Genomic DNA, 27,344 nt, shown 5'->3' with positions numbered 1-27,344 from the left:
AACCAGCTATTAAATCATAGTTTGGAGAAATGAGAAAGGCACAATTGCACCTTTAGGTGGATTAAAACAGGTTTTTAGTTATCTGTTTACATGTTTAGCTCTAAACTGATTCTAAACTTTTGTGACTAATAAGGCCGCTGTAACAAAATGCGGATTCTCTCTAGAGCAAATTGGGGTAAACCCCCAAATTAGCTTACGCCACTGCCCATATTCTCATAGTAAAAGGAAATGGGTGAGGTGTGCCGGATTGGTCGAAGCACATTTCGATTTGAATTCGATTTAATTTTTAATTCGGTGTCTGAGCCGATTGCGAACTTCAATCGAAGATTTTCAAATGGAAATGTGTTCGACTGATCTTGCTTTAATTAGGCGAAGTATTTAGATATTTTGTAATTCATGATACAGTTAAAAGTACTACGTAATAGCCTCGATTACCAACTACCAGGTTTCCAATTGAAGTCCGTTGCGCCATACGGAGTGGGTAATATTTATTTATGTTCATATTATATTTTATCAATTTATCTCAGTCTTTCTTCTGATTTCGCACAAAGCAGAAGCAAAAAAATCGTTACGCTATAGCAGGCTATAGGCACCTGTGAATCAAGCCAGCTTTTGTTCTATACAAGTGCACAAATTGTATCGTTGCCCCCGGCTGCGGAGTGAAAGGGACCATCCATAAAGACATAGCATTATATGGGGGAGGGGAGAGTTTTGTATTTTGTGATGATGTGTGACGACAGGGGGTAGAGGGTCATGTCATGCTACGTAGCTTTTTTAAAGGGAATAGGGGTTGACCTGATATCACGACAACCTTACCCGTTTAATCTAACTAACATCGTTTTTTTTTATTTTTATTTTATTTTATACGGTGACAAGGTGGGGGTAGGGTTACCGTCAAGCTGCGTAATCGCCAGGGGGTGTATTTAGAGGTTTGTGACGAAATGATACGATGGGGGAGGGCGTATTAAAAATCACTCAGAAAAGGCTACGTCATTTATGGATGATCCCAAATGAGTTTGCCAAATGATACAACAGTGCCCGTGCTACGGGATACACGATTTCGATCAACTTTAATAAAATTCGTGTTAGACCCACAGTTCAGGAAGTGGAACAGCTAGTTATGGTTAAAATGGAGCATAATGAAGTTACGTACATTCAGTTGCACCACGTTAAAAACTGTGTTTTGATCACAGTTCTTCACACAGTTAAAAACTGTGTTTTGATCACAGTTCTTCACACAGTTAAAAACTATGTTTTGATCACAGTATCTTCCGTACAATTATCTTGTCCTTAACAAAAATAAGAAACCATTTACAGACGCTCACATAAACATAAACCGTCAAGAATGGACTGTAAATTCTTTAAACAATGATTTTTCCATAGACAAGCGCCATCGTGGTGCGCCGCGCTTAGTATCTCAGAAACGGTCGGAGATGGGTACCTTTCGGTTCCTAGAAACATGCCAAGAAATATGATTTTCACCAAATTCTTTCTGTGGCATATTCTCAGATACATATAGATTGAAATTAAACAAAATCAACTGTAATAAAATTCGTGTTAGACCCACAGTTCAGGAAGTGGAACAGCTAGTTAAGGTTAGAATGGAGCTTAATCTCGCTGAAGTTACGTACATTCAGTTGCACCACGTTAAAAACTGTGTTTTGATCACGGTTAGAAGTTTAGCACAGGCAGAGAACTTCATTGCAAAAAACAACATGCAACACGAGGTCGAATTTAATAACACAAGAATCAAGATCCCCGTAATATGGAAAACGACGTGGTGGACGTGCGTATCTATGATTTGGCCCCGCGCACTAAGGAAGATTACATCAAACGAATCATGTCGCAATTTTTACACCGGCATTTCCAACGGTGTTCGTATTGTGAGGATGCTAGTGACTAAACCAATACTTCTTACATGACTATCGAATGCAAATCACCGAAGGATGGTGTGACCTACAAGCAACACTAATCACATATCCCGGGCAGACCTCAACATGCCAATTCTGTAACCATACAGTCCACTACGGAAAAACATACGCCGAAGCAACTAGTCAAAACTCAGCTACTACAGCCAACTCTAACAAGCAGCCACCGACACCTTCAGATAAACCAAAAACAACGATCCAATTAACCAATAATGCAGGTACAACGACCACGACAACCGCTCCCAAACCAACAACTAGCATCGCCAATAAAGAAGCAAATACCGATGAAGACGGATTTACTACAGCGACCCGTAAGAACAAGAAGCAAATAAAAACCTCTGATAGTGAACAACAGGAAAGCAGTACCGATGATGACATGGACGGGAACGATAACGCGAGAGAAGGAAGACTGAATGACCCCCAAGCGGCTTCACCGCCAAGGAAAAGGATCTCAACACGCAGCCGCAAACTGCGTCAACAAGGTCTGGCAGGTAGACATTCTTAATTCCTTTTTATTTTTACTTATTGTAAAAAAATAAAAGACCCACGGCTCAGTTGTGCTAATGCATTGAGCCGTTTCACATAAATATTTAGATTAAAAAAATCAATTTCTCTTTCATGTGCGAGTGGAGTAGAACACGAACTCTCCGGAGTTGGGACAAACTATGTATCTCAATGCAATAAACGGGATTGAACAGACAAATTATTATTTGAAGTCACTGCATCCCCCTATGCTTGTAAGAAAACATAAATGGAAACGGCAATTGAAGAATATGTCGTCCATATGACCGGCAATTGAGATGAAATAAAATTTCATGGTTATATTATACCGTCAAACGGGTTACTTACAAGTACACTTTTCAACTTCAAAGCGATATAACTAAAAATGCCGAAACTTTGGAATAATTTTCAATATGTACAAGCACTAATGGGAGTAAAAAGACTACTAAATGGTACTTATCAAATCAAAACATCATTCCCTGCTTTCAGGATGGCCAAAAATTATGCCTGTTGCAAGTAACACCGCATATGGGGTAACTTGCAACACATTTCATTGAAATCTAATACTGTATATTTTTGTTTACTATCAGTACATTGACCAAATGTACGATAATTTGGATGCCTATGTTATTTACAAAGAACAGCGACCAAATATACTTTAATTTAGATGCCCATGTTGTTTACAAACAACAACGTTTTCGAACAACTGTCACATTTGATTTATTCCAGAAATTCGTAGAAAAGGCTAACTATTAGGGTTTGTTACGTTTAAGTTTGTTTGCTGAAATAATTAGAAAATATTTAATATTTAGAATGAAATGTAAACTCAAAACGGGAAAACAAATGCATCCCTACGTACACCGATCGCGCACAACCCTGCGCGAAGATTTCTCATTTCACCCGTCAACCAACAAACATGTGGCTGTCTCGCTCAGTCAATCTATGCTGCGAATTCTCACTTACTCACCTTGGCAAATAGGAGAGCCTTTGTTCAGAGAATACACACGTACAGCGATGCAAAGGGAGGCAAGCAAAATCAGACCATCGGACCGCTGCTAGAGCTTTACGTTCGTCATTCGCTCATTCTCACACATTATAAGACTCATCGAAGGGGTGAGCATACGATTGCGACCAAGAACATGATTAGTTTTACCCAGTTCGTGCGCAACGCTGCACGCAATAGACCGTCGCCGGTCAGTGTCATCCGGTTCGTAGGGACGCCAATTAAAGACACGGCAGAAAATTGTCTGGTCCGCCAGAAAAGCATCCGCTTTGCCGAATTTTCAGCAGTAAAATCACTGAAGGCAAGGTAAGCGTGACCAGATCGCATTTATGCCGTGCTAAACTCAACTTTTACGGCTTAGGGAAAATCACAGTCTGGAGTGTGGACGCCAGCGCCGCCATCTTGCAAGGGAGCCGGCAAAGAATACCCGGTGCAGACAATAGTAAGCATGAACATAGCGCGTGGATGAAAGTTCAGCTTAATAAAGGCATTCGCTTGTATTTGTCACAGATTTTATCCTGCTCATTGGGCAACTAGCCACAGCTGAACAGTTTGACATCCACGAGAAAGCAAGGCCACCGTGCGATTCATCAAACCGTGAGAGAAGTTTTTCGGAACAAATCACGTGGCGGATTGCTTAGACCAAGAACAAAGGCCTTCCATCGGAAGTAAGTTTCCCGCCATGCTTGAGCACCTGCAATGAGGCTGATCGCTTTGCATCGCAGGGTTTTTGTTTTATATTGCAGATTCTCGTCAGCAAGTAACCATCCGACAAATCCACAAGGCACGTCGTCCCCTACGGTCAAGAATCCGAGACGGTCATCACACTTTTATAGCAGCTGGAGTACAGTTTCGGAATCGGCATGTGGCGGGGTGAGCCAACAACGGGGAATTGAACCGGGACGCTGTGTAATAGGCCGCGAAGGCGTGTGCGTAGGCGAAGGCGTCGGGAGAGGAAGAATAGAAATGAGCGGTATTGTTTATGTGTAGAGGGGCGCCCCGGAAGAAAGCAGTGAGTAAAACAAAATATGTGCGTAAAGTGCAAGAACAGAGTAGAGAAGGGAGCGAGATGCAGTTGAATAGGAAATAGAAAGGAGGAGAGTAGAGAAAAGAAGGAAAATGAAGGTGAAATTGAGTTTGAGGAGGAGGGCGAAGCAGCGCCAATAAAGTTTTATGTTGAATATGAAGATTTATTGATTTATTGATTGATTTTCCATCTGACCTACATGGTCTACATGAAATATGAAATATGGAATGAGGAAAAGCCCATTTGCAGTTAGTGTGACACCCTCCAAATGGGCGTAAAAACCTCATTATCTTTTCACACATACACATTAAACAATATTGCACGTTAAATTACATTACATTACTTAATTAATAATACATCTAACAAATCAAAATCTAATGCACTAAGTCAACCGCTTAAGCCTATTTCTAAAAATATCACATGAAACAGAGAAGTCAAAAAATTCATACACACTATTAAAAACACTACACATCGCCCTTACGGGTTCGTTCTGTCCATAATTAGTACTTTGATAGTCGAGTCTTAGAAAATCCCACGATCTTAAGCTTCTAGGGGGTGCGTTTACATTTATCTGTGAAAGTATATTTGGGGCATCTATTTCACCTGTTAGAACTTTTCCTACAAACACTGCTCTGGAGATATTTCGTCTTTTTGAAAGGGTGTCCATATCAAGCAAACGACAACGATCAATGTAAGGTGGCAGCTCTATCGGGTTGCGCCATGGCAGAGATTTAAGAGCAAATCGGAGAAATCTAGCTTGTATAGATTCAATCCTGTTAATCCAGATACTCGCATACGGACACCAGATGATAGCTGAAGCTTCCAGGACAGAGCGAACGAGAGAGAAATACAGTGCTCTCAGGCAATATGGATCAGTAAACTCTTTGGCTATTCTGATGATAAAACCAAGGTTCCTGTTGGCTTTCGCAATGATGTGGGAATAGTGATCTCTGAACGTCAATTTAGAATCCAGCAGTATTCCAAGGTCCCTGACAACTGACACTCTTTCAAGTGTTTTCCCTGAGATAGTATAACACCACAAGATTGGATTTTTTTACGCGTGAAAGAAATTACTGAGCATTTAGATACACTGAGAGTCAACCGGTTTCGAGCACACCAGTTGCAAAACTCATCTAGTTGTCGCTGTAGTTCGATGCAGTCCAATTCAGATCGCACAATGAGGAACAGTTTAAGGTCATCTGCATAGATAAGTTTGCATCCTGGTGGAAGGATATAACAAACGTCATTGAAGAATAAGGAGAACAGCAAGGGTCCGAGATTACTACCCTGGGGTACACCTGATAAATTTATGAAGTTGTGTGATTCGATATTTCCTAGTTTGACAGATAGGGTACGGCCAACAAGGTATGACTCCAGCCACTTAGTGAAGTTGAGTGAGGCACCCAGCCTTTCTATTTTCGCCAGTAGAAGCGAGTGATCAACACGATCAAACGCTGCTTTAAGGTCAGTATAAATAGTATCTACTTGTGCTCCGCCTTCCATACTTTTAATACAATGTGAAGTGAACTGTGCTAAGTTCGTTGATGTTGATCTACCTGGGAAGAACCCATGTTGATCCGTCGATATATATGTTTTGGCTTCCCGGAACAACACATTGCTTACTAAAATTTCGAACAGCTTAGACCCCGCACAGAGAGAGGTTATGCCTCGATAATTTGCTATGTCCTGCTTATCACCTTTTTTAAAGACAGGAAACATAACTGACTTTTTCCAACACAGAGGAAACGTCCCTTGCGACAACGATTGATTAAAGATCAGTTTTAGAGGAGCAGAAAGGGCTCTAGCGCATCTTTTTAAAATAATAGCAGGAATCCCATCTGGACCAGCCGATGTCGAGGATTTCAATTTTTCAATGGCAGCAACAATATCTTCTTCGGAAAAACGGATGCTACCTAGATTCATCACGTCACTGGGAACATCGCGTAGTTCGATTTCAACCTGTACTGGAGTAATCGGAACTGTTTCAAATGCACTCGAAAAATGTTTTGCAAACAGATTACAAATGCCACGAGTCGTATTAGAACTTTCATTAGCTAAAGTCATACTGGAAGGAAGTCCGCTCTCCTTGCGCTTCCCGTTAACAAAAGACCAGAAACGTTTGGGGTTTCGCTCAAGGTTAGATTGCATTTGTAGCACGTGCCGAGAATAGAGGAAGCGGTTATAAGCTTTGTAACTGTTGCTGGCGTAAATGAATTCACGTTTTGTATTGGGATTCCGTCGATTGGTATAGTGACGAAGCGCGGCTGCTCTCAGTCGTTTAAGTTCTCGAAGTCGTCGATAGGACCAAAGTGGTTTCTGTCTAGGACGCGGTGCTGGGACATATATTTCAAACAGTTGTATCAGTATCGACGAAAATATTTCTACTGCGTCATTTACATCGGTTGCACTGTTAAGCGAGGTAATCCAGTCAATAGTTTGCAGTGAGTTGTTGAGTCCAAGAAAATCAGTTTTTGAAAAGTTATATTTGAAATCTTCCAGCATCTCATCAAAAATAACCTGTCGTGGACAGGTCTGCTCAACTAAGAGGGGCGGATGATGGGAATCTATATTAACGAGTGGTTCATCTGCTTGGTACACATGACAGTTCATGTATGCGTCTGCGTTTATGAACAGAAGATCCAACGTGCGATTTCGTCCGTTCTTAATCGTACACATTTGCAGCATGTTCAGTAGAGACATCCCGTCTAGTAAAGCACTGCTGGATCTCGAAAGGGATGAGTCAGAGGGGTCGGCATAGGCGTAGCCGAAGGAAGTGCTTTTCCAGACAAGACCAAGCTGGTTGTAATCTCCGAATAACAAGTGAGAGGTTTGGGGTTCTAGCGAATTGGCGATGTCGAGTGCAGATTGAATGTGATTTTGAATAACGTTTATGTTATCTGCGGAGTCCGGAGGAAGATATACGACGCCCACACATGTGTTAGTACCCTGGCTATTAATGTTTACCCAGAGTTGTTCTAGACCTCTATTGTCATAACTCTTTTGTTTAGATGCTAACCGATTGGAAACAGCTATAAGTACACCACCACCCTTTTTTTTACCAGCAGCGATCGGGTCACGGTCGTTACGATATACCGAATATCTAGGTCCGAATAGCTGCAGCGAGTTGATTTCGTCGTTCAGCCATGTTTCTGTCAGGATAATGACATCATGTTCTGCGTCGGATACAGCTACGAACAGCTCATCGATCTTTGTGCGTAGTCCTCTCACGTTCTGATAGTACATTTTGAGTTGACTTTTACATGGAGAAACAGTCTTGCGGTCATCATTATACGGATTGCGGATGGCTAGATGAATATCAGCTACGGAGCCGGAAGTAGGTTGTTCAACGGTAGACTGGAACCGAAAATTATTTTGAGGGGGTGCAGTATCGTAGGTAACTTCGGGAGGACATATACCCTCTTTGGCTTTACCTGGAGAAACAGTCTTGTGGTCATCATTGTACGGATTGCGGATGGCTAGATGAATATCAGCTACGGAGCCGGAAGTAGGTTGTTCAACGGTAGACTGGAACCGAAAATTATTTTGAGGAGGTGCAGTATCGTAGGTAACTTCGGGAGGACATATACCCTCTTTGGCTTTACCTGGAGAGACAGTCTTGCGGTCATCATTATACGGATTGCGGATGGCTAGATGAATATCAGCTACGGAGCCGGAAGTAGGTTGTTCAACGGTAGACTGGAACCGAAAATTATTTTGAGGGGGTGCAGTATCGTAGATAACTTCGGGAGGACATATACCCTCTTTGGCTTTACCTGGAGAAACAGTCTTGCGGTCATCATTATATGGATTGCGGATGGCTAGACAAATATCAGCTACGGAGCCGGAAGTAGGTTGTTCAACGGTAGACTGGAACCAGAAATTATTTTGAGGGGGTGCAGTATCGTAGGTAACTTCGGGAGGATATATACCCTCTTTGGCTTTACCTGGAGAAACAGTCTTGTGGTCATCATTATACGGATTGCGGATGGCTAGATGAATATCAGCTGCGGAGCCGGAAGTAGGTTGTTCAACGGTAGACTGGAACCGAAAATTATTTTGAGGGGGTGCAGTATCGTAGGTAACTTCGGGAGGACATATACCCTCTTTGGCTTTACCTGGAGAAACTGTCGTGCAGTCATCATCATTTGGATTGCGGATGGCTAGCTTCATTGGTTGCTATGTCGAGTAGTCAATTCTAAGTTTGGTTTTCTTCAAGCGTTTTTGGTACAGCGGGCATTCAGAGCTCCAAGAGGGATGAATAAAATCAAGCTTGTCGGCATCAAGTTCCTGCTCTGAGTTAAATAGTTGGCAGTTAACACATCTTTCGAAATCAGAGCTGCACTCGTTTATTGGATGTTGTTCTGCGCACTTTGGACAGCATACTAAATTTTTACATGTCGCTGCTTTGTGGCCATATTTAGAGCAGCGGTAACAGCGCATTACATCAACAACCTCGAAGATTCGGCAGCGATCCCAGCCAATATTGACCCGTTGCGCTTTCATCAGACAGTAGAACGTCGAGGGGTCAGATTCAAACACTACCACTCTTGTGTTTTCAGTTCGTTTGGACTTCTGTACGCGAATAACTTTCAAATCAGCCGTTTCAGGCAAATTGTTTTGTTGTTTCATTTTGGCGATTATTTCGTTTTCTGGGATTTCGTCACTTAATCCTATTATCTTGAATCTTGGCTTCAGAGGTTTCAGGTTTTCAATCTCATATACCTCGGAGAACTTATTTTTAGCATCGTGAGCCATTTTCAGTGCAAGCTCGTTCGAACCACACCGTATAGTAGCTTCTCCATTTTCACGGTAGTACACTTCTTTGACATCGAAGACAATTGGATCCAACTTCTCACGAATGTCTTTCCTTGTTATTTCCGCTAGTTGAACAACTTTCGGTTTGAACAGAACAGTTTGCTCCATTTTCAAGACTGCACTGTTTTTCGCAACATGCGAAACTGGCCTAAGTGACTGTAACTTTGACGTGTTCACAGGCGTTTCGCACGCAGCCGTTAATTCACCACTTGATTCGTTTCTGGAAGTTTTTTTAGTAGTCATTTTCCGTCGTTTTCCGGACCTCAGAATGCTGCAATCGTCATTATCATCTTCCAAAACGGCAGGATGCGCCTTGCGTTTTTCCAGCCTTGTTGGAGCTAAGTTAGAACGGGTTACGCTGGCATAAGTGGCAACGGCTGCAGTGTTCTTTACAACTTTATTGCCGGTCTCGGTATCATCGACACGCATCTGATCCGTACCCGCTCGCCGAACTAGGTCACGCAGCACTGATACTTCTGCGGAAACAACATCTTCAACGGTAGATTTAAGGCGCGGCAAAATTCGTTTTTCAAAAGCGCTGTACTGCTCTGAAACAATATTCCGTATTTTCAAGTCACCATCGCAGACAGCCTTAGTGATTTCTTCGACCTTTTGCAAAAGCACACTACACATTTTCTGCACATCGTTGAGACGTGTCTCCTTCTTCCTGCACTCTAAACACACATATTGCAGCGATTCGTTCTCCCGCAGAGCGGTTGCGGCTGCTGTATTCACACCCGAGCACCGTACGTGTAATATTTGCTCGCACCCGCCAGAGCAGTGAATACCATCGGGTTCACTAGCAATACGCTGTGCGCACACACTGCAAGCTATTGAAGTCATTTTTCTTCGCCCGTGAGCGGGCCACCACACAGTAAAGGCGCACTTGCTTGTTATTTTTTGCCGCTGCTAACAGAGCGAGCAAAACTAATTTATGCCAACAAACTTTAGTTTCGACAGGCAGCCTATCATGCACTATACCAAACGAAAGCACTTCACAAGGTCTACGTACTAATGCACTTTAATTCACTGTACCTCCACTACTTCACGGTTAAAAAGGGAATCAAATGCGAGCAAAAAAAAGCTGTTGTGAACATTCATTGAAACAAACAACGAAAGATTTGTTGTGTTTTCAGTTTTGTGAGCGCATTTTCTGAGCTTTCCGGGACTGCTCGAGGTTTTTGATTCCCCCTCGACAGTCGCCCATGCAACATTGGCGCCCAACTGAAAATCCACAAAAGTATACTACCGTTTAGCGAAATATTTTTTGGTTTAAGATTTTGGTTTTGTGCATATTATTATCTGGCCTACGATAATTTTATTTTAACCCTTACGCATATTTATACGAAATGGATTACACATTATTAACAGACGAAGAAGTGACCTATGAGTTGGCTCTACGTCACGTCGTCAACTTAGGTCCCACCACACATAGAGGGAAGGTGATTCGTCTCAAGGCGGTTATTCAAGAAGAATCCTTGAGAGATTTTAAACCCACTAGTTCAGACCATGTAATGAGTCCACAGTCCAACATTGAACTGTGTGAATCTCAGGTTCAACAACTGCACCTTAGCACTGAATCGGCCATTCGCACAGCCGATAGTGCAGCTTTGAACCAAATCATAACACGTCTTAACCATTACCGTGATCGATTAAGATTAATTCGGTGCACGGGTGAACTGCGGGACACGCACGCATTGCTCACCATGCATGTTGAGGTGTTGTTGCGAAAAATTAAAAAGTCGAGTGTAGTGAATGATGTGCAGGATGAAAATACAGTGAATCAATCAAGACCGACTGGTGCAATCAGACGGACCATCAGCGAAGTAGATGGAGCAGTTGGAGGGAAAGAAGACAGCACGATCCCGCTGGATGGTAACCAAAGTCAAGAAACCACACCAACTCCAGCACCACAACCTCTTATGGCGTCCTTCTCGGATGGCGGCCCCTCAGTTCGTTTGAAGCACGCGACGACGATGATAGAAGGCAAGCAGATACAGGACGAGGTAGCAACTCACCACCACCTCCCTACATTCCACGAGGACCGGGAAGGGGGTCGCTGCTTACCAGTTCGTTTAATGTACGTGATGAGAATTACAGAAAACACACAGATTCAGACGGGTGGAATAATTCACTACCACCACCCTATATTCCAAGTAGAGATGAAAGGGGATATCATCCCGCAAGGGAGGCAGCAGTATCAGAAGCTCGCTTGTTGGAGGCAAGGATAATGGAGGTACAGGACAGAGAGGAACGGAATCGAGAAGAATTCTGCAGGATGCGAAACGAGTTGGAGCGTCTAATCCGTCGAGAAAGACCAACGCCAGAACGGGGAGAGGAACGTAGGATGCAGAAAGCCGTACACAATTGGCCATTCAAATTTCGAGGCGACAAGGATACGACCTCACTTAACGTTTTCCTGGACCGCGTAGAAACCTTTGCTAGGTCGGAAGGTATGAGCGATGCAATGCTTCTGAGTTCCATCAAGCACTTACTTCAAGAAGATGCCATCGATTGGTACGCACGAGCAACTTCACAGCGCCTGCTGCATACATGGAACGACTTCAAGCGTGAAATTCGAAGAGAGTTTCTGCCAAGTGGTTATTCACAGATCCTTCGTCTGGAAGCCAGCTTCAGATACCAAGGGAAAGATGAGTCGTTTGCGAAATACTATCGTGACATTGCAGCGCTCTTTCGCTTCGTGGAACCTCCAATCCCGGACGACGAAAAGTTTTTCGTAGTGAAAAAGAATATGAACGAAAACTATGCTGCTATCGTAACGGCAGCAAGGCCACGAACATTAGAAGAAATAGTCGAAGTATGTACTGGATATGATTCCCCACAGTGCGTTACTTGAACCGAGCTTCGCTACCCCTGTAACAACAAACAGACCGATGCCGGTACCACAACAACAGCAACCATACCGGGTCAACAGAGTTCATTCGGTGGAGGTTGAAGGTTTTCCCGAGAGTGAAGCAGGAGAAGAAGATGTTGAGGACAAATGGCAGCACAGCATCGACGAACTCGTCGAGCAGGTTAACGCGTTGAAAATGAACCTGGAGAGTAAAACAGTGCGGCCAAACTTCACAATGCATAAGGAGCCGCAGCATAGGTTCGCAAATAGGTTCAACCGACTCGGCATGGAGCAGCAGCATAGCAGAGAAGCAGATCAATCATTCGTTCAGCATCAACAGTCGCAGGTAATGCACAGTCAACCGCGTCAATCGCAGCAGCAGATAGTTCAATCGAGAGTACAAGGCTGGCAACCAAGGCGGTGGACTCAAACCGCGATGGAAGAATCGAACGGTAACAACCAACGAAGTAACCGGTCGCAGCAAGCGCCAAAAAGGCAGAAAGAAATCCAATATGAAGAGAGGCAACTGAACAACCAACGATCAGCAATCGTGTGCTGGAACTGTGACGAAGAGGGTCATCGGTTTATGGACTGTCCCAAACCACAGGCAATTCTTTTCTGTTACCGTTGCGGACGAAAGGGGTATTCGCTTCGCAGTTGTTTCACATGTCGCACAGACACGTCAAACTACCCAGCGGAGAACCAGCTATAGAAGGGAGCAGTTCTTCACGCACTTTTGGACAACCCTTCGACATTCCTGAATTCAAAGACCTCAATTCTATCATTATTAATCCCGGAAGCGACAACCGTCCGCATGCCGTCATATCAGTGTTAGGGAAAGAGTTAATCGCTTTACTTGACAGCGGAGCAAACTGTTCTCTGTTAGGAGGAGGGAGAGTCGAACTGGCAGAGAAATACGGTCTACAGAAAGGAGTTGTCAGTGGCGGAATAAAAACGGCAGACGGTACGAAGCATAGAATCTCAAATTTTGTGTATCTTCCCATCGTGTACAACAACCACAACGATGTTCTACCCGTGTTGTTGGTACCATCAATCCCGGACTGTATCATTTTGGGAATGAATTTCTGGGACAAGTTTGGCATAAAGGCAGTGTGTTGCGCAATTGAGGCGGAGAGTAAAGCGAAACAGAAAATAAATGACGATCAAGAGATGAAGCAGCTTACATCGGAACAGAAGAAGCGGTTGGAGCAAGCTATTCGAAAATTCCCGAGAGCACAAGAAGGAAAGCTGGGTAGGACGAAATTGTACGAGCATCGCATTGATGTTGGAAACGCACCACCCCGTAAGCAACGGCATTATCCCATGTCACCGTATGTTCTACAGGAAGTGAATAAGGAGATCGATCGAATGATCGCACTAGATGTCATCGAGGAGGCTCAGTTTTCGCCATGGAACAACCCGTTGGTCGCCGTCAAAAAGAAGACAGGACAGTATCGTGTCTGCTTGGATGCCCGTCATCTCAATTCTATCATGATGAACGAAGGCTACCCAATCCCACAGATTGCAGCGATCACCAACAATCTCCGAAGCAGCAAATACATTTCATCGATTGACCTGAAAGACGCCTTCTGGCAATTGCCACTTCAGCTCGAATCGAGGCCGCTGACGGCTTTCACCGTTCCGTCTAGAGGTCACTTTCAGTTCAAGGTGGTGCCTTTCGGATTGTGCACAGCCAGCCAGGCCTTGGCGCGTCTAATGACGCACCTCTTCGCCGATCTAGAACCACTGGTATTCCATTACCTAGACGACATAATTATCTGCTCGGAAACTTTCGAAGAGCACATAGCCCTGCTCGAAGAAGTGGCCCGCCGGCTGCAACAGGCAAATCTCACGATTTCATCGGAGAAGTCGATGTTTTGTAGGAAGAGCATGAAATACCTCGGCTACGTAATCGATGAACAAGGTTGGCGAGTAGATGACGACAAAATCAAGGCCATCGTACAGTTTCCAACTCCGACTACACGGAAAGAAGTACAGCGTTTCCTAGGTGTTTGCAACTGGTACCGACGGTTTATCGCGGGATTCTCACAGCTAGCAGCTCCACTCACGAACCTGACATCGGGGAAGACAAAGTTCCGCTGGATACCCGCAGCTGAAGAAGCTTTCCTCAAGTTAAACGCAGCTCTAGTTTCGGCCCCGGTATTAGCCATGCCGGACTACAGCAAACCGTTTGCCATTGCATGCGATGCCAGTGATACGGCGATCGGAGCAGTATTAACGCAGGAGATAAACGGTGAAGAACATCCGATCAGCTACTTCTCGCAGAAGTTGTCATCGTCTGAGCGAAAGTACTCGGTCACCGAGCGGGAGTGTCTCGCAGTCATTCGAGCGATCGAGAAGTTTAGGGACTACGTGGAAGGAATCAAATTCATCGTTCACTGCGACCATGCAGCCCTCAGCTATTTGAAGTCGATGAAGCACCCAACGGCCCTGATGAGCCGATGGCTATTGCGGCTAAATGCTTTCGATTTTGAGATCCGGTACAGAAAAGGTTCCATCAACGTTGTTCCAGATGCGCTCTCCAGAACGGTTGCGGAAGCAGTGTTCGAGGCTGATCAAGTGCAGGATCCGTGGTACAGAAAGCTGATGAAGAACGTAATGAACCGAGGTGATCAATTTCCAGACTTTCGCATTGCGAACAACACGCTGTTCAAGAACTGCCGTTGCAAGGATGAGGTTGGTGCTGTCCATCACAAGTGGAAACTGGTCGTTCCAAAAGAAGAACGGTTGCAACTAATCCGCAGATTCCACGACGAGCCAGCAGCTGCGCATTTAGGTCTCTACAAAACATGGCACAAACTACAAGCCCACTACTACTGGCCGCAGATGCAGCAGGAGGTAAACGCCTACGTAAGGAACTGTGCAACCTGCAAAGCATGCAAAGCACCGGCAACGAGAATGATGCCGCAAATGGGGAATCTCAAGCCGGCGAAAATTCCATGGGAGATGATATCGGTTGACTTTGTCGGCCCACTCACACGTTCCAAGCGAGGAAACACGGTGTTGTTGGTAGTAGTAGACTGGATCAGCAAGTACGTGATCGTCAAGCCAATGCGGCAAGCAGATTCGCAGAAAATGGTAGCGTTTTTAGAAGAAGAGGTATGCCTTAAGTTCTCACGCCCACGGCTAATATTATCCGACAATGGAAAGCAGTTTCAATCTATGGTTTTCAAATCCTGGCTGGCGAGACACAAGATCGGCCATATGAAAACAGCATTCTATTGTCCACAGGTCAATAACGCCGAACGCGTCAACCGAGTTGTAGTTACTTGCATCCGAGCGCTGCTGGACGGCGATCATCGAGAGTGGGATGAGAAGTTACCGGCAATCACGGCGGCAATAAACGCAGCAAGACACGAAGCAACGGGCGTAAGTCCACACGAAGCAAACTTTGGACGGAACCTATTGTTGCATACAGATCTCTACACGCAGCAAGAACTGAACACTTCGGAAGATCCTAAGGTAGCGCAGGAAATGAGGCTATCGACCATTCGCCGGATTCAGAAGCTGATAACTGAACGCATCAAGAACAACCACCAACGAGCAAAGCAGCGATACAACCTCCGCGCGAGATCAGTAGTATTCAAAGTCAGAGATCTGGTATGGAGGCGATCATTTGTACTCTCATCGAAAGCGGAACAGATCAGCAGCAAACTAGAGCCGAAATTCGTCCCGGCAATCGTCAAGGATGTCCTTGGAACGAACCTGTACGTTTTAGAAGACGTTTTGAGTGGGAAGAAAGGCAGGTATCATGCAAAGGATATCAAAGCCGACTGAAACGAACAAAGTCCAGCTATGTCGGCAGGTTCACCCTGCTAACCACGAGCATTGTGCCTCAAAAACACCGTTAGCCGATCGGGATAAATCGTGCCCTGTCATGGTGCGGCGAACAACAACTTTTTCAAACTACCTCCCCACCATGGCACATTAGCCAGCGTCAGTTGGATTCGAGGAGCTGTCTTGGAAGGCCCATGACAACTCGCAGTCGCAGCAAGGAGCTGTCGAGACGTGAGGGACGGGACAGGACTTCCAGCAACAAGGACAGAAACCTACCAACCATAGGCGCGCAGTTAGCGAATCGGGAGAAAACGCATTTCGGGAAAGTAGAAGCCATAGCAGGCGTTCCGTTCACGAATCGGGAGAAATCGTACCCTGCAGACTGTAAGCGGGTTGCAGGGAACTCAGCAGTACACCATACCCCCTCAGTGTTTCCAGTACCCCCTCAGTGTTTCCAGTGCGTAGCGTGAGTCGCACCAACACAGGAGAAATGCTTCTGAAGCGAGGCGCACAATCTAGTGCAGTGTACATGGCCTTGGCCCAAGAGGTCCTTGGTGAAGGCGCCCAGGTCAGGTCGCTAGGGGCGGAAATGACTCCAGTGCAAGCATCTGGACGAGTTCACGACCGCAGACGATGTCGTCGCAGCCGCCAAGGAGCAATGCGACGTGACAATCGAGCGAGCCTCTGTGCGCTTTAGAGGGGGACCCTCCGGCACCCAAGTAGCCTACCTCAGGCTACTGAAGGCGGATGCCAAAAAGGTAACCGAGAAAGGTAAACTGAAGATCGACTGGTCGGTATGCCCAATTAGCATACCCCAGCCGCCTTCAGTGGATAAGTGCTATCGGTGCCTTGAGTCTGGCCATAAATCCTACGAGTGTAAGGGCATAGACAGGAGCAAACTATGTCGTCGCTGCGGCGAGGAGGGGCATAAGGAGCGGGGTTGCACTAAGGCGCACAAGTGCCTTATCTGCACCGCTAAGAAGCAAGCCCGTAATCATGCTATGGGCGGACGTTCGTGTCCCTTCGGTGAAGCAAATAAGAAGCCGTGAACGCTACACAGCTAAATCTTAACCATTGTGCAGCAGCCCAACAGCTGCTGTGGCAGTCGGTCTCGTAGTCGAGGACAGATGTCGCCCTCCTATCAGACCCGTACAACATCCCTGCCGGCAACGGCAATTGTGTGTCGGACGGTGGCAATCTGTACAACGGGACGGTTCCCGGTTCAAGAGATAATACACTCCTCCGCCGAGGGTGTTGCGATTGCCAAGATCAATGGTGTGTTCTATTGCAGCTGCTACGCTCCACCAAGGTGGCCCATAGAACAGTTCAACCAGATGATCGACAGGCTCTCGTCAGACTTAGTGGGCCGGAAACCGGTAGTCATAGCGGGAGACTTAAGGCTTGGGCAGTGGAGTGGGGCAGCCGCTGTACAAATAGCAGGGGCCAAGCGCTAATGGGAACTCCGCTAGCGAATGACGGATCTCAATAGTAGCATGTCTGTAAAACTATACGTACATGGAACTATTGAGAACCAGAGCTACAGGTCCAAAGCCCTGGTAAGGGATGATGGTTGTGATGATCTGGGCCGCGGTCACCACGTAAAGCAAGATAGGTCATAACCCCAATTCCAAGGCGTGCCGAGGGATGAGTGATCGAGGGGGTGAAAAAGATGCTCGATCGTTAACGGAGCCTGTGGGGTACCTGGGCAACCCCCACAGTAAGCGTCCCTTACCACGTTAATGCGGAGCTCTGGCGTGGCGGACATTTATTCTCGCGCTACTCGTGGGTACTGAAATGGAGAACAAAAATAAAAATTACAATAAACAAACGGAGGTGCCAAACCCCTTTGCTAGAGGTGGTTTGGCGAGGTCTCCCCCCGTGGGGAGAGTAGTGGAGCGACAAGTGCTGCATCTGATAGCACCAGTGACCCCCCAGTAGTGGTAGGAAATAGCCCTACCAACGCACTGGACGGGCCACTATCCGCGATGCGCAAAGTGGTGGAGCAGCTCGATTCAATAATCGAGTTCACTAGCGCAAAGCAAAACATAAGCAAGGAGTTAAAGCAGAGCCTCCTGGTGCTCCGGAAAACTGTTCGTGTCGCAAGACAGGAACAGCAGGCTTATGCCAAGAGGGTGGAATGTCGGGAGAAATCCGACAGAGAAACGCAGACAGTGGCCTCCAAGAGGGAGGGAAGAGAGAAGGTCGATACAGGCACTCAAACAGTGGCCTTTACCTTCTATGGAGCAGCCATGTCGCTTGGAGCGGCGGCTGAGTTCCCCTCGAAGCGAAAAGGCAAGGGCAATCGTAAGACGGCGCCGAATGCGAAGCGCCCTAGGAAGTCGCCAGGCGAGGGTGCAAAAACCGACACCACACGGCGTGCAACCCTTAAGGCCAGACGCCGTTTGGTCGAGGTAAGCGAGGGCGAGAGTGACCTCGCTGGGCAGAGCGTTGGTACTAGCAACCAAGCGCGACCGGGGCAGGGGGCGTAAACCCCTGGACGCTGGTCACCAGGAAGAAGGCGGCACCAGCACCGGAGGTACCGCGGCCCGCGAAGAAGGCCAAGGATAGAGGCGAGGCCTTGTGGTTAAAAACCGACAAGGACAAATACGCCGACGTCCCAAAGTCGATGAAGGCGGCCGAAAGTCTCTCGGCCCTTGGGCAAGATGTGCGTAGGGTGAGACACACCAACACGGGAGAAATGCTTCTGGTGCTGAAGCGAGGCGCACAATCTAGTGCGGTGTACAAGGCCTTGGCCCAAGAGATCCTTGGTGAAGGCGCCCAGGTCAGGTCGGAGGCGTGGATTGACGTAACATTTGCCAGCCCGAGTCTGGCTCCAGGCATGGAATGGAGGGTAGACGAAGGCTACACTCATAGCGATCATTTAGCAATCCGCTTTAGGATCAACTATGGTATGCAGCATCCGAGGGCGGGAGATCCCTGTCAGGTACGCGGTGGCAGTCCAATCACTTCGACAGCGAAGCTTTCACCGCGGCCCTGGGACTGGAGGCCAACACCGACAGTCTAAGCGGGGATGCGCTGGTAGCTGTTCTATCACGCGCGTGCGACGCCACTATGCCGAGAAAAACACTGCCAAGAAACGGCAGATGCCCGGTATACTGGTGGAGTGTCCAGATAGCAGCTCTACGGTCAGCCTGCCTCAGAGCTAGACATAGGATGCAAAGAGCTCGCACCGAGGATGCAAGAGAGAACCGCCGTGAAGTGTTTCGAGCTGCGAAATTGGCCCTTAACAAGGCCATTAAAAGCAGCAAGAGAGCGTGTTTCGACAACCTTTGTGAGAGTGCCAACGCGAATCCGTGGGGTGACGCCAACAGGATTGTGATGGCCAAGACCAAAGGGGGCTCCTCACCCCCAGAACGGTCTCCGGACCGGTTGGCAACGATTATCGAAGTACTCTTCCCGTCTCGAGCCACGAGCCCCTGGCCACCTGCACTACGAGACAGTGCGGGCACGGCCGAAATGGTGGCTCCAGTGACGAATGAAGAACTACTCGCAGTGGCTAAATCCCTAGCAATGAACAAAGCTCCAGAGCCGGATGAAGTTCCAAACAACGTACTCAAGGCAGCGATCATAGCGAACCCGAACATATTCAGGCTAGCTATGCAGAGATGCCTTGACGAGTGCAGTTTCCCCGATAGATGGAAAAGGCAGAAATTGGTGCTGTTGCCGAAGCCCGGGAAGCCGCCAGGCGACCCATCAGCGTACAGACCAATCTGTCTGATCGACACGACTGGCAAACTGCTTGAGAGGATCATCCTCAACAGGCTAACCCCGTACGCGGAAGGTACGGACGGTCTGTCAAGCAACCAGTTCCCGATCAGAAAATCATATCAAGAAAATATCAAAATTATTTCTTGATTTGATATTTATATCATATAACAATATAATTTTGATATATGTCGTTTGGAACGAATTAAGACTAAATTAAAATTATATCATGTTTTGATTTGTCAATAATTATATCAAATAATATATCATATTTATATCAACCATATCGTATCTTTTAAACATAGTATGTACAACAAAATATTATCTTTCCAAGACAGTTTGGCAAAGCTATATCGATATCACCAGAGATGGATCCTCCCAAGAACTGGCTCCAAATCACATTACTAGTGGTCTTGTCTTGTCATATGTTGGAATGTAAATACATAAGATAATGTACGCTTTGTAAAGCTATTCGATGATTACAGATCACAACAGAGAAAATGTTCCGATGTAGTGCCACGAAGCAGCAAGTAGTTTTAAAGATTTGATTAGATAGGTTTCGGCATATGACAAGCTGAAAGAGCAGGAATGGATGCAAAACCTGTAACAAGTGCAGGTAAACTACTAAAGAAGAGTCAAAGAGAGAAGAACATACGAAAGAATAGGAACATGCATTTTAAGGGATCATCCATAAATGACGTAGCATTATATAGGGGAGGGGAGGTTTGTATTTTGTGATGTTGTGTGACGACAGGGGGTGATGTCATGCTACGTAGTTTTTTTAAAGGGGAATAGGGGTTGACCTGATATCACGACAATCTTACCCGTTTCATCTAACATCGTTTTTTTTATTTTTACGGGGTACAGGGGGGGGGGGGAGTTACCGTCAAGCTACGTAATTACCAGGTGGGTATTTAGAGGTTTGTGACAAAATGCTACGATGGGGGAGGGGGATGTTAAAAATCACTCAAAAAATGCTACGTCATTTATGCATGGTCCCTTAAAACTGTGAAGGATGTGAAGTGAAAAACAGGAACGCCTTCGAAAAAATAAATGAACAAATTTTAAAATTATATGCTGAACTAACTGCGAGTTCTAACAAGTAGCTGCGTCGGTAATAAAAATTATAAAATTAGTAACACAGGGAAATTAAATGCACATTTTTTGAGAGACACTTGTACTAAAGAGAATAATGAATTATCTTTCACAAGAAAATATTTGATTTATTAATTAAAAATAATAAAAAAATTGATTTTTGTGATAAAATTCTGATATTTTCAGATATATTTACTGCGCTCAATTAGATATAAAATATCTTAAATATCCGTTTGTGTGATATAAATATTTTATCAAACCAAGATACAACCAAAATACATTATACTGAAAAAGACGGAGATATAATAAGATATAACCGATACATTTTCTTGGTATAAAAACTTGATATTTTAACAGCTATCCAGCTATATTTTATATCAAACAGAGATATATATTTTGCCGTGATATAATATCTTATTTTGATATAATTTTGATGTGAATTTCTGATCGGGTTTGGCTTTCGGAAGGGTAAATCCACAGTGGACGCTCTCAACTCAGTGATAAATACTGCCGAGATAGCGATCCAACGGAAAAGGCGAGGTATTCGATACTGTGCGTTAGTGACACTTGACGTGAGGAACGCATTCAACAGCGCAAGCTGGGATGCCATCGCGCTCTCGTTACACCGGCTTAGCCTACCGGAGGGTCTGTACCGGATCCTGGAAAGTTACTTCCAAAACCGCGTACTGCTATACGAGACCGATGCCGGTCAGAAAAGGGTTCCGATTACCGCCGGAGTCCCGCAGGGCTCGATCCTAGGCCCGGTGCTATGGAACCTCATGTATGACAGGGTTCTGAGACTGAAGTTCCCTCCTGGGGTCAAGATCGTCGACTTTGCCGACGACGTAACCTTGGAGGTCTACGGGGAGTCAATTCCTGAGGTAGAACTAACCGCAGAACACGCGATTAGCACGGTGGAGGAATGGATGAGCGCGAGAGGCCTGGAGCTCGCTCATCATAAGACGGAGGTAGTTATCGTCAACAACCGCAAGTCGGCACAACATGCAGTTATCCATGTGGGAGAAGTCGCGATCACCTTACAGCGAAGTCTGAAGTCTCTCGGAGTCATTATAGACGACAAGCTGACCTTCGGCAGCCATGTCGACTATACATGCAAGAGAGCGTCGACTGCTGTTGCGGCTCTATCGAGAATGATGTCCAACAGCTCAAAGGTGTGCGCCAGTAGACGTAGGTTACTGGCAGGCGTTGCCGTATCTATCCTCAGGTATGGCGGCCCGTCATGGTCAAGAGCACTGAGAGTAACCAGTTACCTACAGAAACCGGAGAGCACCTACCGCGTGATGTGCCTCAGAGTGATATCTGCCTACCGCACGGTATCACACGATGCATCCTGCGTGATAGCGAGCATGATGCCAGTCGGGCTGGTCATTCGGGAAGATGAGGAGTGCTTTGAGCTACGTGGAAATAGCGCAGCAAATGGCAACCGCGTAAGGGGTAAACCCAGCCACCCCGAAGCAAGACAGAAGAGTGAGTGTATAGGCGTATAAGTGGACTGCCTCATGCCAACACGGGAGGGTCGTAGCGTAGTATGTTGGAACTTAGCTATCGATGCCTCATGGCGTGGCAGCGTCACCATTCGAGCCCGATACGCCCCCAGTGCACCCCGTGCGGTAGCTTGGACGCTACCAATAGCACGTGTACTGGGCTAGGACGTAAACGTCTTCTCCATTGTAAAAAAAAGAAGACCCCCGCCCATTTTGCTTGAATTTTTTGAAATTGGTGCTATGGGAAAATTTGGAGAATAAATATATTAAATGCTATAGCTTTTGAAGTGGCTCTCAGAAAATGACGGTGTTATCATTTCATCCGCATTTTATCAAAATACATTTCAAAAAAACTAATTCACTGATGAAGAGTGAATTGTTTGCTCATATTCGGTCTGATGGTACTGAAAGCATACGCAAAGTGAGAGGCTAACAGTCATTGTCATTTTTTTTATTTCGATTAGCCATTGTCATTATTCGGTTATAGGTTGAACGCTAAATCCAACCCGAAACCAGAATCGGAAACAACTCGATATTCTCAAAATTCTGTAAGTGACACTGACAATTTTCAATGCATTATATTCTTGTATTTTATCATCGACTGTCCAGAAATGTATTACATGTTCTCACAATACCAGTACTAGACACTTGTGTTAGGGTTTCAATACAAATACATTCATACCATTATTACATTCATTCATCCTCACTCACTGGCCTGTTTGATCATTTACATCTTACTAAGCACTTCGAATTAACCCCAAAACAAATTTATCTAACCACTCACACAAGCATTCATTCACTCTGTTCGATTTCACACTCTGTTCGATACCACACTCTGTTCCATTTCTTTTATGAATCGACTGAATTCCTTCGAGGTGGAAGTGGAGGCATTGTAGCTCAGCAGGATTTTCGGGCTGCCATGGCGATTAAATCACTGATCGCGCAGTATCGTACAGAGTGACGTACTAGCGATTTTGTGAACGGGGGTTGCTGAAGACATCGAGGACGCCAAGCAAGTGTTCCATGTTTGCTTTTTCGAAGGGCACCAATGTAATCCACCGAAACCATTCGCCATGATGCATTAGTCGCATGTAACTAACCCATTTCGAGCTGAACTGGGACGAAAGGAGCTTTGATATCCGTCCAACATTCTCGAATAAACTTTCGTTGTATTCAAATCGCATACGAGGCCAGTAATATTGAAACCTCGTGGATCGTTTTATCGTACCCTATGTGAAGCAAATTTTCGTGGGCACGTTTTCTTAAATCTTGACGGAACTAGGGTGCTGGAACGAATTTCCAACTGCAGTCGCACGGAACAACTTTCGAGTTTAAAAAGTTGATCATTTTTTAACTTTGGCCTTCATGTAACAGTACCAGTCTGAGGTGGACAAAGCCGAAACTGCCTGCCACGGCCTGCGATCAAGAACGACATTGTCTTTCCGGTGCTCAATAGATATGTCGTAGAGTTGTAATTCTAAACTCCAACGACTCAAACATGAACTGGTTTTCCATTTAGTCTTCAGTATGCAAGTAATCGCTGACGAATCTGTCACAAGTCTAATATAATAATTTTCCAAGTAGCCTCGGATGTGTTGAACCGCCATTGTCACCGCTAGGCCTTCCTTCTCAGTTGCATGATGGTTCCTTTGGGGAGTGGTCAATTTGTGCAGGTAGGCAACTATTTTCTCACCCTCGGGATACTCCTACACCAAAACAGCAGCGACTGCTACATCACTAGTGTCTGTCTGAAGATGGTGGTACTAAAACTGGAGGAGTGAATAGAAGTTTCTTAGTTTTAAAGAACGCAAGTTCTGCCTCGGAGTTCCGAATTAAGCTCAAGGGAGCAGTTACCTCACTGAACCGATCAATGAATCGGCGGTAATAACCACACATGCCGAGGAAACGACGAAGTTTCGTCACAGTACCCGGTCACTCGTAGTCGAGGATCGGTTGTATTTTATCAGGGTTGACCTTGAGTCTGCCCTGATTCAACAAATAACCAACCAAGAAACTTTAGCTCAGGAACTCCAAAGCGAGCTTTGTCCAAATTGATAGTTGGATTGGCTTTTACTAGACAATCGGATACCACTTTGAGTATGTGATGCTCGAACGTCTCGCTTACCCCGACGATATCATCTATGTAGACGAAAACCTAAGGTTCCCGTTTACCTCGCGCTAGAACCTGATGCATCAGTCGTGTCTGAGTAGCAGAGTTAAAAATAATCGAAGCTCTTTTTTGACGGCTGAAAATGAACCTGATGCTACTCGCGGTGAATAGAAAAAATATTCATTCAAATATCCATGTTATTCATTCAGTTGAATATCGTACAATATATTCATTTCACTAATTATCTAGGAAAATGTTTTCAAATGCCGGTAAAGCATATAAAACAACAATTGTCATCGCTTACATTGTGTCAAGGCCTACTTTGATGCGTTTGATTCGTTGCTGCACGTTCGCTTCGTGTAATAATCGGAGACGAATGAAAATCTGCATAGATGAATGGGTGGTTTGTTCGTTTGACGTTTTCAGCTGCGTCACTGAATATTGAAAATGAATGCGGCTGAATATGATCAATTTTCATTCAATGAATTTGAATATTTTTAACTCTGCTGAGTAGCGAGGATGTTGACGAGACCAAAAGGTAGGGGAGTAAATTAGAACATACCCCTGCCGGGAATACCGCAAGCGGAATAATTGTGACTCCACTTGGCCAGGGGTACCTGGAGAAAAACTTCCTTCAAACAGGTCGCCGCCGCCTTGGTTGAGCCGCCCAATATTCGCACAGGGTGGAGCAGAGGGCATGCATCACGTACAGTATGCTCATTGAGAGGCCTAGCATCTAGGGAAAGGCGAATTGACTCGTCTGGTTTCGTGACAGCCACAATATTAAGTGACAAATCCGAATTAGACACCTCGATGATTCCCATCGAACGTCATCGGTCAACTTCTTCCCAGACCTTGGGCTCATGTGATACAGATATCGGAAAACGGATACCGTACCTTGAAATTCAGCCTTGATGACAATCCTGTGCTATGTGAATGAGGTTGGGCTTAGCTGTCCAGGCCCTACTGTCTGGAAACATTGTCGAATTTTGAAAAGTATACGGGAGACACGTTTGTCCAATGATGAGGATTTGCCGTTTGCGGAACGTATTTCGAATGATCCTTCCAAGCAGTGCAGGGGACTTTTCGAAAACTTTCGGTATAGCTTTTTAGTTATAATCGTGCCATACTGCCACTGTCGAGCAAGGTTTTGAAGGATTTGCCGTACACTGTGACAATTGCATGTGAACGGTTATTGAACGGGCCGTCAAGGACGATGTTGGCGACAGACAACGAATTATCATAGTCCTCACAACGAGACGGTCGAAAATGGTTGTAAATCTGTGGATTAATTAATTTCAATTAATCAATTTAATCAATTAATTTCTTTGTAGCGCTACTTTAGTGCCAACTGCGACTTCAGTTGGTTCTGATCCCGTTTTTAGGCAATAAGGGCAACGATAATCATCAAAACCTTTAAATCCGCACACGATGGCGCTTCGGTTTCCGGCATTCCATTCCTTATGCTCGTGTCCTTTGTCTCCACAATTCGATCGGTTTTTGATTTTGATTGTTTCCCTCGAGATTCTTGCCGTCCATGCCGTCTGGGTGTCAGAATTGTGTTGGATTTTGCACTGCCATTTTTCCACCACTTCCCTTTTTGTTTTGACTCTGGTTTTGTTTGTCATGAGGTGGATTTTCAGAATAAGCAGGTTCCAGTTAAACAACCGGTTTTGTGCATGTAAAACCAGTAGAGATGGTCGGGCGCGGGTTTTTGGACCCGAAACCCGGACCCGACGGGTTTCAGGTCGGGTTCGAGTTTTGTGAATTTAAACTTCTCGGGTTCGGGTCGGGATCCGGGTTTTCAAATTTGATTTTCTCGGGTGTGTCGGGTTTTTGAAATTTTAAGCTTTCGGGTTCGGGTTTTTCGAATTTGGAATTTTTGAATTCGGGTCGGGTTTGGGTTTTGAACAGATCACACCCTACCATTTCTTGACGATGCTTACGTCTATATACAACACTCAGTCTCTTTTTTGTAGTATTTTACTTCGTGATGCGAATGAATGACATATATAACCGTACTAAATTTACCACCTTTGAATCGCTAGAATTTGTTATATTTTCTGATGCTCAGATATTGTATTTTTTAGTCATGAATAAAATTTCTTCTCTTCAGATTCGCAAACTGCCCGAATTATTTTATTTTTCAAACGAGTACTCATAAGAGATTCATTCAAAAATACGTGGTTCGCGTCTAAAATCTCTTCGATTTATTTTTCATGGTGGCCATCAATAAACCTAATCAAAGTAAGTTTGTCAGAAAATATTGGTTCAAACGACTAGAAATCTACGGGAAGTAGATACAATTTATCAATAATGGCACTTATATGGTAATGGTAGTGCCACTATCAAATCAGTGGTACATAAATGAAACAAGCACTTTCTGTCAGATTGTCCCCGGACTGAGCTGTTGTATAATCCACATTCCTTCATGAAAATACATAGATTTGCACGATTTTAAGGAATTGATCGTAAACATATTGTGTGTTCTGTTCAAGCCATGCGCGGATTTGTATAAGTTTGGAGTCGTTCTGAGAACTCCGTTGGAGTTATCGAAACATTTCTAGTGGCGCGTATACCGTACTAGTTAATGATGTGATATCAAGAACGCTTCAGAGAATCTTGATTGACACCCTTCGACACAAGTTTGACCGTACCAACCAGTAACGCGAGCGACGTCGTGTAAACTATCGAATACGAATTTCCAATTGGCATAGCTTAATTTAATATATGTAATCTATCTATCTATATATCTATCTATCTATGTGGTTTATGGACCCGCGACAGGTATTAGCTAGTAAATTCTCTTGCAAGAATGGTTTATGATAAAAAATAGAAATTTTGATTGAGTACGACTGGCAAGTTTGTTTGAATCTGTCATCATTATGCTTCTTGTTTCCCCATGCGTTAGCTGCCGGATAAGATATCGACGATTTAAAAGGTTCTCAGAACATTACAAACTCAACGTCGAATAATAGTAAA

At 45.1% G+C, this 27,344-nt stretch overlaps 1 protein-coding gene and 1 long non-coding RNA gene across 8 annotated transcripts in view; one reads left to right on the top strand and one right to left on the bottom strand.

Annotated features, from left to right (window-relative positions):
• The window catches only part of LOC131693217 (protocadherin-like wing polarity protein stan), a 280,030-nt gene that overhangs the window by 186,959 nt on the left and 65,727 nt on the right, over window positions 1-27,344 (bottom strand). The gene's annotated exons all lie outside the window — the stretch shown is intronic.
• On the top strand, window positions 3,615-4,574 carry LOC131693225 (uncharacterized). The gene is made up of 3 exons (XR_009306183.1): window positions 3,615-3,738; window positions 3,794-3,874; window positions 3,943-4,574. It is a non-coding gene; the product is annotated as an uncharacterized LOC131693225 (long non-coding RNA).

This window comes from Topomyia yanbarensis, chromosome 3 (genome assembly GCF_030247195.1).
Source record: "Topomyia yanbarensis strain Yona2022 chromosome 3, ASM3024719v1, whole genome shotgun sequence".
NCBI lineage: Eukaryota > Metazoa > Arthropoda > Insecta > Diptera > Culicidae > Topomyia > Topomyia yanbarensis.
The sequence above is the reverse complement of the archived record's forward strand: the minus strand, read 5'-3'. Positions and strand labels throughout refer to the sequence as shown.